Source organism: Heterocephalus glaber, unplaced genomic scaffold (assembly GCF_053883595.1).
Source record: "Heterocephalus glaber isolate CG9 unplaced genomic scaffold, H.glaber_assembly_v1.0 deba00000738, whole genome shotgun sequence".
NCBI classification, from domain to species: domain Eukaryota; kingdom Metazoa; phylum Chordata; class Mammalia; order Rodentia; family Bathyergidae; genus Heterocephalus; species Heterocephalus glaber.
The window spans coordinates 6,814,142-6,830,781 of record NW_028258161.1 but is presented as its reverse complement, the minus strand read 5'-3'; the positions used below and the strand labels follow the sequence as shown (position 1 = coordinate 6,830,781).

At 36.6% G+C, this 16,640-nt stretch overlaps 2 pseudogenes; both read right to left on the bottom strand.

Annotated features, from left to right (window-relative positions):
• Positions 1-1,707: 1,707 nt before the first annotated feature.
• On the bottom strand, positions 1,708-2,375 carry LOC110343855 (3'-5' RNA nuclease TATDN2 pseudogene; annotated as a pseudogene).
• Positions 2,369-16,640, bottom strand: part of LOC101720616 (3'-5' RNA nuclease TATDN2-like) — a 61,811-nt pseudogene continuing 47,539 nt past the window's right edge.

Below are 16,640 nucleotides of genomic sequence, written 5' to 3'. Positions count from 1 at the left end.
TTAATCTCAATGTTCTATTTTTCTATGGTGCAATGTAGGGTTTTCACTTCAACTGGCTTACAGCTTCAGAAGCTCATTTCAAAAATGAATTGATATACTCACGAATATAAAGCCAGTGTAATATTTTAACATAATTGTTCTTTAACCAGAGACTCCATTAAGTGTTTCCATTCTATACAAGGATTAATCTAGGTACAAAAACTATGAAAAGACATCCGTGCATCTATGGTGACTATAGCAAACTGTAATCTCTTTCTTGGGAATTACATCTGCGCATATCACTTGTGAAATGACAACTGATTCAGATGGTCCTCACTGAGTGCTGTGCCTAGAAAATGGGATCTGGAGGGAAAAAACTGGAGAAACCTACTGGGATTTTTTTTTCTAATACTCATTATATTGACTTTTTACATCTTTTCCTTACAGGCATTAATGATTTTTCTTCTAAAAATAGATTATTTCTTAAGCCCTAACAAATTTTATAGCATCTAAGACAAAAGGTGAATTCAGAATTGCTTTAAATTAGATCTTTAAAATCAAGTCTTAACTTTCCAAAGATTGGGATGAGTTACTGGCTTATAAAAAACACTTAAGGGCTTAAGTGATTTGAAATGATGTTCAATGCTTCACAAAAGGGATTATATTCTTAGAGCAGCAAAAATCCTTTACCACCACAGCACAATGGAGGCCTGAGCCCTGGTCATAGTAGATGAGGGAAAAAAAAGACTCTGTGGAAGCAGTTTTCAATCCTGGCTGGGTATCAGAGCTTTCTAAAAATATAGTTTCCCTGGGTTCCTTGGTTTTGTACACGTCTTTTCCCCTTCCTGTTAGGGTGTTTGGAGATCTGACATATGATACCTGACAACACTGTTTACTGCTGAGTCCCCATCTGAATGTTTCAAGCACTCTACTGCAAGACCCAGGGGTTGACAGCTCTTTAGAGAAGAAGCCATGTTCTGAATATGTGACTGAATACATTCTTAAATCTCATTTCTCTGCCTCTGAGATTTCCATAACTGCAACTCTTTTTCTGGTGTTGTTGGAGAAGAAACCCAGGTACTTCTGCATGCTAGGCAAAGGCTTTACCACTGAGCTAAACTCCCAACCCCTTGTAGCAAGTTCAAAGATTGGTATGATTTCTCTTCAGTTTCTATTTTCATTTTCTATTCTGCTTTCCTCAGACTTGGACTGGCAAACTCATACCCTTACATGACATTCATCCAGGGACTGCCCTGGAACATTTTAGCCAAGAGACAAAACCTAGATGACATTCTGGGCAGCCCCTTAACCCCTCACCCACATCCACTGCACTGTGCAATGTAGGCCACTGCACCCTCCCATCAGTTCTGAGGACAACATATGGTCCCGGTTATCTCTGTTCCAATGGGCTGTGCAATCACATCCTTGACATAGGCAAAGTTCAGACCCAGCCAATGTTCTGTGAGGCTGCTGGTTGGCCTGTTCTAAGTTTCCTGCTGAAATCCACTTGGCTTGTAGACTGTAGCAGTGACTGACTGGTGTTCTCACACAAGGTGGCCAAGGTGCAGAACAGCAGTTCCTCTTTGACCCTGGCAATCTCTTGAACTGTGTGGAAAGCTGGGCCAGGGTGAGCATATTGACAAACGCTTTTGGGAACCTGCAGTTGCAAGGAGAGTCCTACCAAGGGGGTTCTGGGTGAGTAGGGTCCCAGGCTTCTGTGGACTGCTCTTATGGGGTAGGGCTTTGCACTCCCTGGTAAGGGAAGAAGTAGGGATCACCAGTCTCCACAATTATTTTCTCCAGTGGATATGTTTCAGAGACTCAGTCCTCCTAGGCAGAAGAGAACATCAGGAATGCCCACAGACATGTTCGGTAAGTACTTCAACAGCAGCGCAATGACCACATAGCTGCTGGTGACGCAGCGTCTATGGATTTTCTAGTCAGATGACTCAAATTTTTCCATAATGTACAGCAGATCTTTGTCAGTTTCTTGGTAATGGATGACCAAGAGGTTTCTTTAGAGACACAGCCAGCTGCAGCTGGCTCTCAAATACCTTGTGCTATTTGGACTGGTATGGTATATTTGTAAGAGTAATCCAGGCCCATTTCCCCAAATGCCACAGCCTTTGGGTGTCTTAAGGCTTGCAAAAAATTTCTTTCTTGACTCTCACTATAGTAATGTGCAAAATGAAGGTGACAGCCAAAGGCCCCCTAACTCAATCTTCTTTCATCAACTCTTTCATAGGCAATGCATCAGTGTCCAAGGATCACAGAAGTCTGAGATGCAGCCCTGAAAACTCCTTAGGGAAGGAACTGCTATAAATTTTCCTGAACTTTGTAAAGGTTCTTTCAGTTTTTTGAGACAGAGTCTTGTTATGTATTCCAGGCTGGCCTTGAAATCACAGCAATCCTCCTGCCTCAGCCTCCCAAATGCTGAGATTATAGGCACAGCATCCTGCCCAGACAGTAAAAGTCCCTTTGAAAGACAACATGGAATATAGCATGTCCAAGTGACAGTGCTTATTGGTGAAGCCCTCCTGTAGGCTTGGCTCCCGGTGGCAACTTGGAAAGAAGCTAGATGTGTGTCTTGAGCCCCCAAAAAAGCAGTGGCTCCTCTGGGAATGTTCTTTTCTCCTTCACCATTTCTTCTTTAGAGCTTCTGGAGAAACGAAATGAGTAAGAATTCTATGATCTGCCTTTGTTTAAAGCCTTCAGGTCTCTGGAGGTGTACTGGGTGATAATCACACAGGAGGCTATGGCTGCTCTTCCCAGCCTGTGCTCCCCACAGAGGAGTAGCCAGGAGTCTTGGGGCTGCTGGTCCAGTAGCTGGCATCATCAGACTAAGGACAACTATACACATGACAAGGGTACATGACATAGTCAGTGGGGAAGGAAGAAGGCTCTGGAACTACTGAGTATTTCAGAGAGGTGGGCTCTTCCCGAGAGAATCTGATTTGTGGAGATTCCATCCATATCCGACTAGTCACTTCCTGAAGGTGCTCTATTACAACCTCCTTATCTTTCTGCTTTTGGATTTCTAGACAAGTCAGCATCATCCACAAATTCTAGGGGTAGAGAGGGCTTGTCAATGACTGTTGTTCGGCCCCTAAGTGGCCCTTCGCTGGGTTTCTCCTGACAGCCTATAATCACTCTCCTATCACAGAAACTGTTCCTGTTTAACTGACTTTTCCTCTTCCACTCTGACCTGAGGGGTATGGCTCTTTCTAGTTCTGAGAAGCACTGATAGTGACACTCCTGGCTGGTCCTTCTACACAGCTGGGATGCTCTTCTGCACTCAGCTGTACCCTAGTGATAGTAGCTTCTTCCTTCCTTTGGGGCATCCATTTCCCCAGGGAGCCCTGGATGGCCCTCAGGTAAATGACAGTGGAGCCATGGTCTTGAAGCCTATTTTCCTTTTCTGGACCTTGTTTGGCTCCTCCATCACATCATTCTGTAGGGAGAATAAAATAGGGGCCTCATTAGGTTTTCTGGCTAATCTTGAGTAGAAGGAGTTAGAACTTTACTAGAGAAATTTCCCTGGTTACAGTTTTAAGAACAGGGGTTGAGAAAGAGAAAAAACAGATAAAGAAAGGCACCAAATGGCCTTGGGACTTGCACCAAAGGACCAGAAGAAAAGCTGACAGGCAGGGCACAGAAAGCCAGAAAGCTATGATAGCCACTCCTCCCCACCTCCAACAGAATGCACAGGGAGGGGGCTGCCTAACTTGGGGAAAGCTCCTATTCAGGGTATACAAATATATACTTACATGTACGCACTCACACACACATTTATACTCTAGAGTCACTATATTACTACATTAGATACTGACACAGCCCCTCAGTAATTCTAAAAGCTAACTATGGATAAGGCTCCTCCTAACAGACTAGCTGCTCAATAAAACTCTGTTAAGGACAAACAAAAAGAAGTAACACAAAGCCCCCTAAAAGAAATGACATAGACAGAGGGGCCTGGTCTAATCAAAGACAGCCCAGGGAACTGATCAGGTTATGGCAAGTTTCAGGTAGGGGGGAAGGTCCCTGACACCCAATAAAAACAGCCAGGAACAAAGGCCCACAGGTCCTCCATCTTTCTGGAGCCCCCTGCCCCTGTTCTTATTGGGGTGGCTATCTGTCATCTCCTTTATTTCCCTTTCCAACAAAGTGTCTTCCTTTCTAAACTTGGTTCCGTTAATCAGTTACTGGTGCTGAGTCTGCGATTCTGGTGAACTGCTCAGAGAGCGAAGCAGCAGTGCTGGTCCCCCCCGCCCCCCCTTCACACACCTTCTTAACCTCAGCCTCAGCTGCAAACTCAAGAGTTCACAGCGTTCCAATAACTTATCTTTAGAATCACCCTTAAATATTTCTTCTAGAGAGGGTTGGCAGGGCACAGAGGGATCCCTTCCACAAAAGAAACCCCTGAGAGTTCCCACTAGGCAGCCTTTGGAAGCGGCCTCGCCCACACCTGCACAGGAGGAAGGAGAGGAGGAATTTCTAAGGCGCGAGGAGCTCCTCAACAGCCTTGGCTTGCAGGCCATATCACCGTCCTCTCGGGTTTTCGGGCCCGGGGGCTCCTGGCCATTCGGGAGTGGGTTGCAGAGCCAAGAGGGGCCGACTGAACGGCCCAGAGACATCTGCACCTGCGGGGACATTGACCTCGCACCTCTCCTCCTTCCCGCCGTCCATCTGCTCCAGGTTCCGAAGTCTGGGGAACCAGCTTTCCTACGGGTTTTGGCTCCACACCTATGGCGGCGGCCGGGCCGCAGGCCCTTCCGTTCGCGCGGTGCGGTCTGGAGGCTGGGTTTCCGGGAGGGCGGGGCTTCCGGAGACCCCTGAGGGCCACGCCTCAGCCCACCTGGCCGGGCTCTGGGACCCTTGCGACTGCCTCAGGACAGCCCAGCCCTGCGGGGCACCCCAGCCATCCCTGCCCGGGGCTCAGAAGTTGCCCTGCGGTCAGTCCATACCGGGAACCTCCCCTGGGGCCCAGGCTCGGCGGGGCAGGGTCTGTGAAGACTTGGATTTGATCCCCAGCTGTGCAGAAAAAATCTCACGGAGAAAGAAAAAGGGAAGAGATTTCCATCATCCTCTTGATTGAGCAGTTTTCTGCACTCTCCTAACATCTCAGTTCCCACTCCCAGAAGCCTGATAAAAGGAGAAATGTGACTGGGGAAGATTTCTTTAAAATCATCAGACTATGGCCAGTATGAGAGAGGCAAGTGCAATAGTTTAGATGTTGAATGTTGCCCAAAGGCCCATGTGATTAAAGGCTCCGTACCCAGGGTAGTGCTGTTGTGAGGTGATGAAACTTTTAAGAAATGGGGCTTTGTGAGAGATCCTTAGGTCACTGAGGGGTGTAGCCCTAGAGAAAACTGTGGGACCCTGATCCCTTCCTGTCATTTTCTTTGTTTCCTGGTTCATGAGGTGAGTGGTTTGCACCACCATGTACTCTTAACATGACATACCCTCCTCACAAGGGCCTAGAGATAAGAGGCCGCTTGATGTTGTACTGGAACCTCCAGAACTGTGGGCCAAAATAATCCTTTTTTCTCTATAAGTGAACTGCCTCAGTTGTTTCACTATACTAAAGGGAAATTGACACAGCATGGCAAACATATGTAGGAACCTAAGGGTAAGTTTTCCTCAAGAACAGAAGAGCTGTCTTCCACACACCATTTTGTTTTCTCCTTGCTGGGAGGAGAGCTGGAGAAAGCAGAGCAATCAGAATCACCAGTGTTGTTTACAGCATTGAACAGGGATTTAGAAAATTAGAAGACAAAAGTGAAATGGAGGGGATCAAAAGAAAAATCAGAGTGTGAGCCTACTCATTTTCATTTGTTTGTCTTCATTAACCTTTACTAGTTTTTATCAAAACATTAATTATTGCTTTGAGGTACACATATTTTAAAAATCAAATTACTAACTCTTCTCCCACAGTTTTTAAAATCAGAGTTGAATGTTGAAAGTAGTCAAATCCTTTACCATCTGTAGAGATAATTATATTTTCCTCCTTAACGAATTCATATGAGTTACATTAATAGATTTCTTATTATTGAAGTTTTTCCATTCCTAAGATGAATCTTAAGTGACTAATTTGTGCTCTTTAAATATATGGATTTTTTTTCTTCTGAACTCACATTATGTTCGTATTTTAGCTACTTAATTCACAGGTACGTTTGATTTGATTGATTTTTTTACTGTATATAATTGCAATAATATACAAGTAAATGAGTCATTTTAATTTAAGAATTTTATTGCTTTTTCTAGAAAGTGCACTTTACAGAAGAATGAGAAATGTTAAATATAAACATAGTGAGAACTTTACTGAAACTTCCTATTTTGTAAAACTTTGTGTACACATAATATTTTCTTAATATTTTAATGAACTTTGTGGTCTATATATTTTTATTCTTTGTTGCCCTAACAGCTACTGTTTGAATTAGTTAAAAATGTATTGACTGTAAAGCACACTGTTTGCTCATAAGTACTTTACAACTCATCTTTTTTAAAAAGCTGCTACCTTACTGCTACATTTTGACAGCAAATACTAGAAATCATTGGGTGTTCCTTTGACTGCATAGCTATGGAAGGTATGGAATATTGTATTATTTGGACTGGCCAAGGATTTAGCTTAGTGGCACTGCGCCTGCCTTGCAAGCGCAAGGTCCTGAGTTGAATCCCCAATACCAGGAAAAAATAAAAAACAAAGATACCCCTGTAATATTGTATTAGATACCCCATTGCTGAATTCAGTGATTATTTTTCTCCTTGAGTTTCTGTTCACGATTTCCTTTTAAATACTTAAAATTATTAACATGATTAATCCATTCTTCATTTTGGGAGATTTCTGCAGTCTCATGGCCAAAAGAGGGGCAGGGAACATGAGGTCATAATCTGTGACATCCTCCTTCACTTCACAGTATGCCACCTGGAGTTCAGAGAAGTGAGATTACTTACCTAAATCAACATTTTATCTGAAAATGGGAATGGAGGTGAAAGAAATGTGAGTATATAATTTCAAAAATGAATCTATGTATGTGAAAACACACATATATATGTTCATATATATATATACTATATATATGTATGTATGTCAGTGTCTCAGAATAAATTTAGCAACAATTTTAATTTGATATTAGCCATACTTTATATACATATGCTGTTACTTATTGTTAACACAAAAGCTTTTAACATTTCAGTAAGTGAACAGAATCTTCTGTTGTAGGAGAACTTTGCATAAATGCTTTTTTAAAATCAGGAGATACATACTTCAGCTTTTCTAACTTGTAGATTTGTGAAGTTAAAATATATCTTGTTATCGTTCTGATCAAATGGTAAAATAAATGTGCCACATATTTATTGTATCTGTAGTTTGCATGTGGAATTTATATTTGCCTATGGATGCTTTGTTATGGATTTTTCACATCAGGTTAATCCCCCTCCCCTTTAAAATTACTCTTTTGGGATACAATGTCAACACTCGAAAAACAATAGCCTTCTTATACACAAATAATGGACTCACTGAGAGAGAAATTAGGGAAACAATTCGTTTTACAATAGCATCCAAAAAAAATGAAGTATCTAGGAATCAGTCTAAAAAAGAAAGCAAAAGACCTCTACACTGAAAACTACAGCATTCGGAAAAAAGAGATCGAGGGGGATATAAAAAATAGATTCTCTTCTTTGACTGCCTAGACCATCATACCATCTGCAAATAGATGAAATAGAGACAGTTTTACTTCTTCCTTTCCAATCTGCAGGCCTTTCATTTCATTTGCTTGCCTTAATGCAGTGGGTACAACTTCCAGAACTCTGTTAGGTAAGAGTAATGAGAGCACACATCCTTTTCTTGTTCTCAATTTTATAAGGAAGCATTTAATTTTTTCATCACCATTATGTTAACTGTATGTTTTTAAAAAAATAAATTCTCCTTATCAAAGTGAAAAAAAATTATTCTCTTTTGGCTTTTTTGTTAAGTCATTTTCTTCTGAGTTCTATTTTTTTCTAGTTAGTTAATTCTTTTTTTTTTTTTTTTTTTGTGGTACCAGGGATTGGACTCAGGATCTCGCGCTTGTCACTTGCACTTGTGCAGTGCCATTGAGCTAAATCCCTGGCCCTGGTAAATTCTTAGATTTCTTTTAAAGACTGCTGCTACACCTTCTGACCTTGAGTCATGTGATGTTTTTTCAGCCTATACTAATGAGACTTTATCATCATTTAGTTATATATTTTTAAATGATGCGCTCATGAAAAATATATTTATTATAAAATTTGCTGTTGTGTTATGTCCACTTATTTATGTAATTAAAAATTATTTTTAGTACTGAAATGAATGGATTTTTATATCTAAAATACTTATGAAAATGGAGTAATATATGTTATTCAGATAATATTTTATACTTTGACCTTTACCCTATGGTTACTGCCAACATTTGTGTCATCTAAACCTTTTTTGATTCATCAAAACAGTAATATACTGGAAGAAGATATATTCCTCACTGTGGTTGGCCCCTTTAAATTCACTTCAGTATATCCATGCTGCCCATAAACCTTATTGTGTACTAATTTTTGTCTTTTTCTTTCATTATGTTCTTAAACTAGATTCTTAAGAAGAAAATTAGTTCTGAAACAATGATTCCTTCAAGGATTTGTTCTAGAGAAGTTGTATCAATATATACTCTCTCACCAAGTGGTTAAGAGAAGACTTAATATCCCTGGGTTCCTACTTTTGGGCATTTAAAAACCTAGTACCATTAGTGCTGCTGCTATGTAGAGAAGATGATTTTCATGCTTATGTATAATCTTTCACTTCAAGTTTTTGCTGTTTTAATTAAAAGCTTGGGATATTTTTAATTTAGTAATTGAGTATAGGGACATCAAATAAGTTTACTGGTGTGTTAAGTGAGATGTTTCTATAATACATTTTAAAGCTTTAGTATATCATAATGATTTTCAGCACATTTTGAATCATAAGTAATATACAGATGAAAGCTACATGGAACAAATTTTTCCTTTTTTCTTTTTCTGCTTTGAGTTTTCTTTCTTTCACTTCTGTATATTTCCTTATGATAAATTAGGTCTTATAGAAACCTCTAATTTTTCACTTTTTTGTGGCTGTCATAGATTATAAGCATCAAGTTCAGAGTTAGGGTGAGTTTTGAAATATAAACATATAAATGTAGGCATTCTTAAGGAGTTGGAGCCTTTTCAGATTAAGCTTGGCAAATGTTTTATGTAGGTGAATTTTGTTAAAGTCAGGAAAAAAAGGTATTGTATGGAGATAATAGGATATTTAATAAAAGTTGAACTTGATTTTATGCTTATGAACTTTTTAGTGATATAGACCCCTACTTATCCATTATGATCCTGTAAAATGAGCACCACCTTAGGGCCAGAAGGAGCTGTATTCACTTCCTTGCTCTCACACCTCCTGTGTAACATGAAACAAATAACTTATCTTTATTATCTTCTCTCAAATAGACACAGTGACCTAATTCTTACATTTATTGAAAGGCTTAAATAAGATTATAAGTATAAAATGCTTGGCAAATATTTACTATCCAATTCATTTAGTTCTGTCTTCATTCATTTTTTTCTTCTTATGTGTCATTTAAGGGCTATCCCATAAACCTGGGGGATAAGAAATATTAGTGTGAATTATAACCAAATAGTGTGAAAATATACTTATTACTTTATTTAAAGCCTGTTCAAAGAAGTATTGAGTCTACTATGTTTATGAATGCTTCACCACATCTAAAAAGAACAAATCTACCGACATAAGTTTTAAGTCTTGTTAATATGGTCAGATCAAGTGGCATATAGACATTTTACAGACCATTTTAGTTGTCTTAGGAAGTTCTGATGATATGGTTAGGGTATCCAAGGCAAAGGGAGCAATACATTATTTTGCTTAATAAAATAGTTGAAATTTTGAATTTTTGGATATATACCTGGAGAAGGAAGGTGAGAAGTTTTGTAGATAAGAAAACAAAAGAGGGAGGGAGAAAAAGGTTGTGGCTTATTTATTGGACAATGAAGAAAATTGTCCAGTGAGATAATAATATCCAGAGCATCTAATAGTTGCCAGTTTTTTCTGTAGTAATTTTAACCGCTACCTGTACACCATGTGAATTATTATTTCCAAATCAGCAGTTACAAGTCTATGGTAAGAAAAATTTTATTTCATGAAAAATAATTTAAAGTATCATACTAATCAGTCTTGAAATTTTAATTGTATGAATAGATTAAAAGGAAAATAAGCACCCGAGAAAGAGATTTGTAAAGAACAAGAAAGGAAATCAGAAATGAGGTTGAAACTAATTAAATACAGGATGGAGGGCTGGGGATTTAGCTCAGTGGTACCATGCCTGTCTTGTAAGCACAAGGTCCTGAGTTCGATCCCTGGCACCAAAAAGTAATAAATAAATAAATAAATAAATAGAAACAGGATAGAAAATTGTGTTCTGAAGTGCTTATTTTTCTGTAGTGTCACCATTACTGGGTATTATATTGAAATGAACATTATCCATTTAATATTGGGGATTTTTGAAAATAGTAAAGTTGAATTTTTTCTTGTAATTATTTAACTTTTTCCATCTCTATCAATTGAATTAATACACATTTATTGATGTTTACCATATTTCTAGACGTTGTAAAAACAAAGATAAATGAATATTGGTCCCTGACCTCAAGCTCATGGTTTAATGCAAAGGAAACATGGAAAAATTAATCATAGTGGTTATTATAATCCACATGCATAAGAGGGGTAGAAAATGAAAAAAAAATACATTGTGTACATGTACCAACTCCCCATGATAAATGTAATAAATATGTACTGTGAGCATGTAGTAGTAAAAAAAAAGAGATGTTCTTTTTCTTGTTTATAGAAATGAGGCCATTTAATGAAAAGAGAGGTATAATACACTTTAAGTTTTGATCAGATGATCTAATGGAATTTTTACACATGTAGGGCTTCACTCCTATATGAATTCTCCAGCTTTTAGTAAGATTTGAGGTTTGTTCAAAGACTTGGCCAGTTCTTTAAATTGTAAGGTTTCTGATCAATGTGTGTTCCATGTTGATGAATAAGAGTTGAACTTGAATTAAAGGCTTTGTTACAATCTTTATATTCATAGCATTTCTATTACATATGAATACACTGGTATCTAGTAATAATTGAACTTTGGTGGAAGACTTCACTACATTCTTTATATTTGTAGGTTTTCTCTCCAGGATGAATTTTCTGGCTGTTGTTTAAAGTCTTTATTTTCATTAAAGACTCTGCCACAATCTTTATATTTGTAGGGTTTCTCCCTGATATTACTTCTCTGAAGTTAGGGAAGATCTAATCTTTGATAAAAGGCTTTGTCATATTCTTTACATTTGTTTACTTGCTTTCTAGTATGACTTCTCTGTAGTTTATTGTAGTTTGTGTTTTGATTAAAGACTGTACCATAATCTTTACATTTATAGGGTTGTACCTTAGAATGAATTATTTGAAGTTTAATAAGAATTGAGATTGGATCAAACACTTTGCCACAATTTTTACATTTGAAAGGTTTCTCCTCAGAATGAATACATTTAGTAAGATTTGTTATTTGATGAAAAATTTTGCCATAATCTTTACATTTCTATGGTTTTGCCTCAGTATGAGTTCTCTACTGTTGAATGAAATGTGAATAACTACTGAAAGATTTGCCACATTCATTATATATATAAGATTTCTGTTCACTATGTATTCTCTGGTGATGAATAAAGTATGAGGAACTATGGAAAAATTGTCACATCATAGTACACATATTTTTTTTCCAGTATGAATTCTCCACTGTTCACTAAGATTTGTCCATTAGTGAAAGGGTTTGCCACTGAAGAATTTCTCTCCAGTATGAATTATCTGGTGTTGGGCAAAGATTGAGTTTTGATTAGAGGCTCTGTCACAATCTTTACATTTGTAAGGTTAATCTAGAGTATGAATTCTCTGGTATTGAGTAAGGAATGAGGTAAAGATTGTTTTACAGTCTTTATGTGTGTAGAGTGTCTTTCCAGTGTGCATTTTCTGGTGTTAAATTTTGAGCACTGATTAAAGACTTTTCCACATTTATCAATTTGGCAAATATTTTCTGGAAAGTGAGTACAGTGATATTCACTTGGATCTGTGCCATGGCAAGTTTTTTGTTTTGTTTTGTTTTGTACCAGGGATTGAACTCAGGACCTTATGCTTACAATGCAGGTGGTGGAACCACTGAGCTAAATCCCCGGCCCATGGCAAGTTTTTAAAAATGAATTTTATAGCATCAAAATTTCAGTCCAATATAAATATCCTATAATTATGTAGGGTATATTCCTTAATAAAAACCTTCACATAATCCTTACATATCTCATGAGTTCTGTAAATATATGTATCTGGATTTTGTTTGAGTGTTAATGGAAAGGTAAACAGCACATTTATCAAAATTGTATATTTTGGCACACAAATGACATATTTGTTGATTCCGGCATAATAAACTTTAAAAAAAATGTATGAAATGTTCTCATGTTCTTTCCTTCGGTAATTCTTACCACTATAGACGTGTAGCTGCTCTCTCTTGACTATTTATAATTCCAGGTTCTTTGCTTTCTTCCAGAAAAGTGATCAGTTACTGTTTATAGAAACTTAACCTCTTAATTGAAAAATGGAACATGACACTTGGTTTAGATTCCTCCAGAATACATTGACATTGGTTTACCATTACTATTATTAAGAGAAAATCAAAGATATGATAGAGGATTCTAGAAAAACTTTCCCCAGATATTTCTAGATGTCATCAGTCTATAGAGAAAATTATTCCAATTTGTTGATTCTCAGCTCAGCTTTCAACTATACAAAATTAAAACTAAAATGGAGAAATTTTTTAAAGTTATAAGCAACAAAATTTGATGCTAGTGAATTTCTCACATTACCCTAAATATTCAGTGAAAAGTGTATAATTCTTCAAGAAATGAGGACATGCACACACACACAAAAGCAATGAGGACACAAAAGTGAAGAAAAAATGACATGAACATTTTCTCCATTTGTACCAAGAAATCTCCATTTATTTTCTTGAAAGCAAGAACTTGAGACTCATTTATCTGAATCAGAAGCTGTCAGGAGATCATCTTTAAAAAGTATAAAAATTAAATATTGATAGTGAATTAGAAATTCTATGAAGTTATTCTTACCCAGAAAGATCAGGTTGCTCCGATTCTGTAAGATTATATTACTAAACAAATTCTGTTGAGCCGTGTCTTAGAATTCCCACTCTTCTAAAAAGAAATCAATGGCCCCCTCCTAGAATTAGAATTTAGAATTAGAATTTTAGGAATTTAGAATTCCTAAAATACCACATTTGCTCTGTGGTCATCAGCAGAGCTGTTGACTCTTAATTCTTCGTCCTTCCCTTTGTCCCCCAATCCCTCCAATGTTTGGTTCTCTTCTCATTTGCAAAAGCTCTATTTTCATCATCTTTTTTACTCTTCAATTCTTTTTTTCTTCCCATTTCCCCCCACCTCCCACCATCTCTTCTTCCCGTGTCATTTGAAAAAGATCTCCCTAGTTTGTATTTACCTGCCTTTTTCTATTTTACACTCTATCTATCTATCATCTATCATCCATTATATCTCATTTAAGAGAAACTGATATTTAATCTAGTATGTCTGACTTATATAACTTAACATTATGTCTTTAGTTGCATCCATTTGACTATGAATGCCTCAAGTTTATATTTATTTATGGCAGAGAAATATCCCATTGTGTGTAAACACCACATTTTCTTTATCATTTCATCTCTTAATAGACATATACATTGTTTCCATGACTTGGCTTTTATAAGTTATGCTGCTATAAACGGATCCCAGTAATATGTTCACTTTAACTCTTGTAGGAAGATATGTAGAAGGGCAATAGCTGGATCAAATGGAATTTCTAGTTTTGTCTTTTTTAAGGATTCTCCACACTAATTTCCATAGTGGTTGTACTAGTTTACTTTTTAATAAACAGTGCAGAAGAGTTCTTTTTTCCTCACAACCTCACAAACATTTGTTATTATTTGATTTATCAGTGATAGCTATTCTTTCTGAAGCAACATGGTATTTCAATGCAGTTTTAATTTGCATTTCTCTAATGGCCAGAGATGATGAATATTTTTCATGTATTTATCCACCATTCTGAGAAGTGTCTATTCACTGCTATTCCCCATTTTTTGGTTGAATCTTTTATTTTGTGGAGTCTAATTTTTGAGTTCTTTCAATATTCTAGATGTTAGTCCTCTACCAAAGGAATAACTGGGAATTTTTTCCCATTTTGTAATTTGTCTCTTCATTCGATTGATTGGTTTCTTGGGTGTAATTTTATATGATCCTGTTTGTTGCTTCTTGGTATTTCTTGTGCCATTTGGGTTTTGTTCAGAAGGTTCTTGCCTATTGACTATGTCTTCAAGGGTTTGACCTATTTTATCTTCCAGGAGTTTAAGTGTTTCTAGTTTAACATTTAGATCTTTGATCTATTTTGATTTTAGTTTAATACGTGGTGAGATATGAGTCTAGACTGCAGACATCCAGTTTTCCCAATATCATTTATTAAAGAGTGTATCTTTCCTCTAGTATATATTTTCATTTTCTTTGCTAAAATCAAATAGCAGAATATGCCCGGGATTGTTTCTGCTTCCATCTGCTTCCATTCCTTGATCCACATGACTGTTTTTATGCCAGTACCATGGTGTTTTAATTACAGTAGCTTTGTAGTATAACTTTAAATCTGGGAATGTGATCCCTTTTACTTTTCTTTTGTTACCCAGGATTGCTTTTGCTCTTTTGAGTCTACCTCTAATTCCATATGAATTTTAAGATTGTTTTCTCTATATCTGTTAGAAATGTTGCTGTAATTTTGCTTGAGATTATGCTAAGTCTATATATCAATTTTGGAAGTACAGTAAGTTCCTGACTTATGAAGAAGTTCCATTCAGGGAGAACATTCATAAGTTGAATTTGTTTGTAAGTCTGACAAAGTGACTTCATTGGCACAGTAGACTTCACGTGTTCCATGATCTTGTCCTTGTTCTTCAGAATTGTGCCAATGGTAGACCAATTCATGTTATAAGAATGAGTGATGTCTACCATCTTTTTGTCTTGGTCCAATCTCTCAATTATTTTCATTTTTGTTTCTATGGTTATTGGTTTGAGCTTCCTAGCAGTCCTCTCCACATCACCACTGCTTTTCCTTTTGCTTCCAGACATCCTGAGTTCTGGTTGAGCACTATACTACTGTACATCATTGCACTGTGCAGTAAGCACATGGCAGCACAACTGTGACAATGTTCAGTAGACATGTGGGCTACTTCTGCAATTTGTTCACATTATGAATGCTCATAATATGAAGTCTGATCATATCTGTGAAGTTCCCAATCAAATGTTCATAAGTTGGGAACTTACTGTATAGTCATTTGGAGTATATTCATTCTGCCTACCCAGGAACGTAGGATACCTTTCCATTTTCTGATATCTTCCTCAATTTCCCTTTTTCAGAGTAATGTAATTTTCATTGTAGACATCTTACACTTATTTTAATTAGGTTAATTCCAAAGTGTTTAAGTTGTCTTGATGCTATTGTGAATAACATTGTTTTCCTAATTTATTTCTCAGTGAATTCATTATTAGTTTATAGGAATGTTATTGATTTTTGAGTGTTTATTTTGTATACTGGTGCACTGTTGAATTTGGTCATTAATTCTAGGAGTCTTTCTGATGGAATTTTTTGGGTCTTATAAGTACAGAATTACACTGTCTGCAAATAATAATGTGTTGACTTTATCCTTTCGTACTTGTACCCCCTTAATTTCTTTCTCTTGCCTGATAGCCCTAGCTAATGTTTTTGGATGATGTTAAACAGGAATAGTGATAGAGGACATCATTGCCTTGTTCCCAATTTTGGAAGGAAAGCTTTCAGTTTTCCCCTATCTAAAATGATTTGGCAGTAGGTTGGTCATAAATGGCTTCTATCAGACTGAGATAAAGTCCTTCTATACCTGTTTTCTTCAGGGCTTTATTATGAATGGATGTTGGATTTTGTACTCAACTTTCCTAATGCAAACCATGATTGTGATCTGATTGTCTTTTTGTTTGAAAAGTTTTTTTTGTATGAAAACTGCCTCAATGTTCATTCCTAGTTAAGATTTTGTTCAAAATATGCAAATTGTATTTTCTCATTTCATACATAGTATGTTTGGCAGTATTTTATATTTTTTGTTAAATATCATAACAATATTAAATATAATACTAAAATATACTTGTATGAGGAATATAAAACAATTAAGAAAACATTTTTAAAAATTCATTATACTAAAAGATTAAATACAAAATTTTTTTTATTTAAAAATGTGAACTAATATAACAGGAAGAAAGTGGTACATCTGGGATCACAGTTTATAGGAAAAACACATTAACTAAGAAAAAACATCAAAATCTGATCTCTTAAAGTAATTATAATATCTTTTATTAATATAAGTTATGAGCTTTCTGTGTGTCATCAGTATGCATTCCTTGGATTTTTAAATACTTCCATTTTCACCACATATTTTTGAGCCTACTCAATTCTGTAGGTTTCTTTTTCTCTTTCAAATTATTTTGAGATGGAAAATCTTTATGCTCACAAT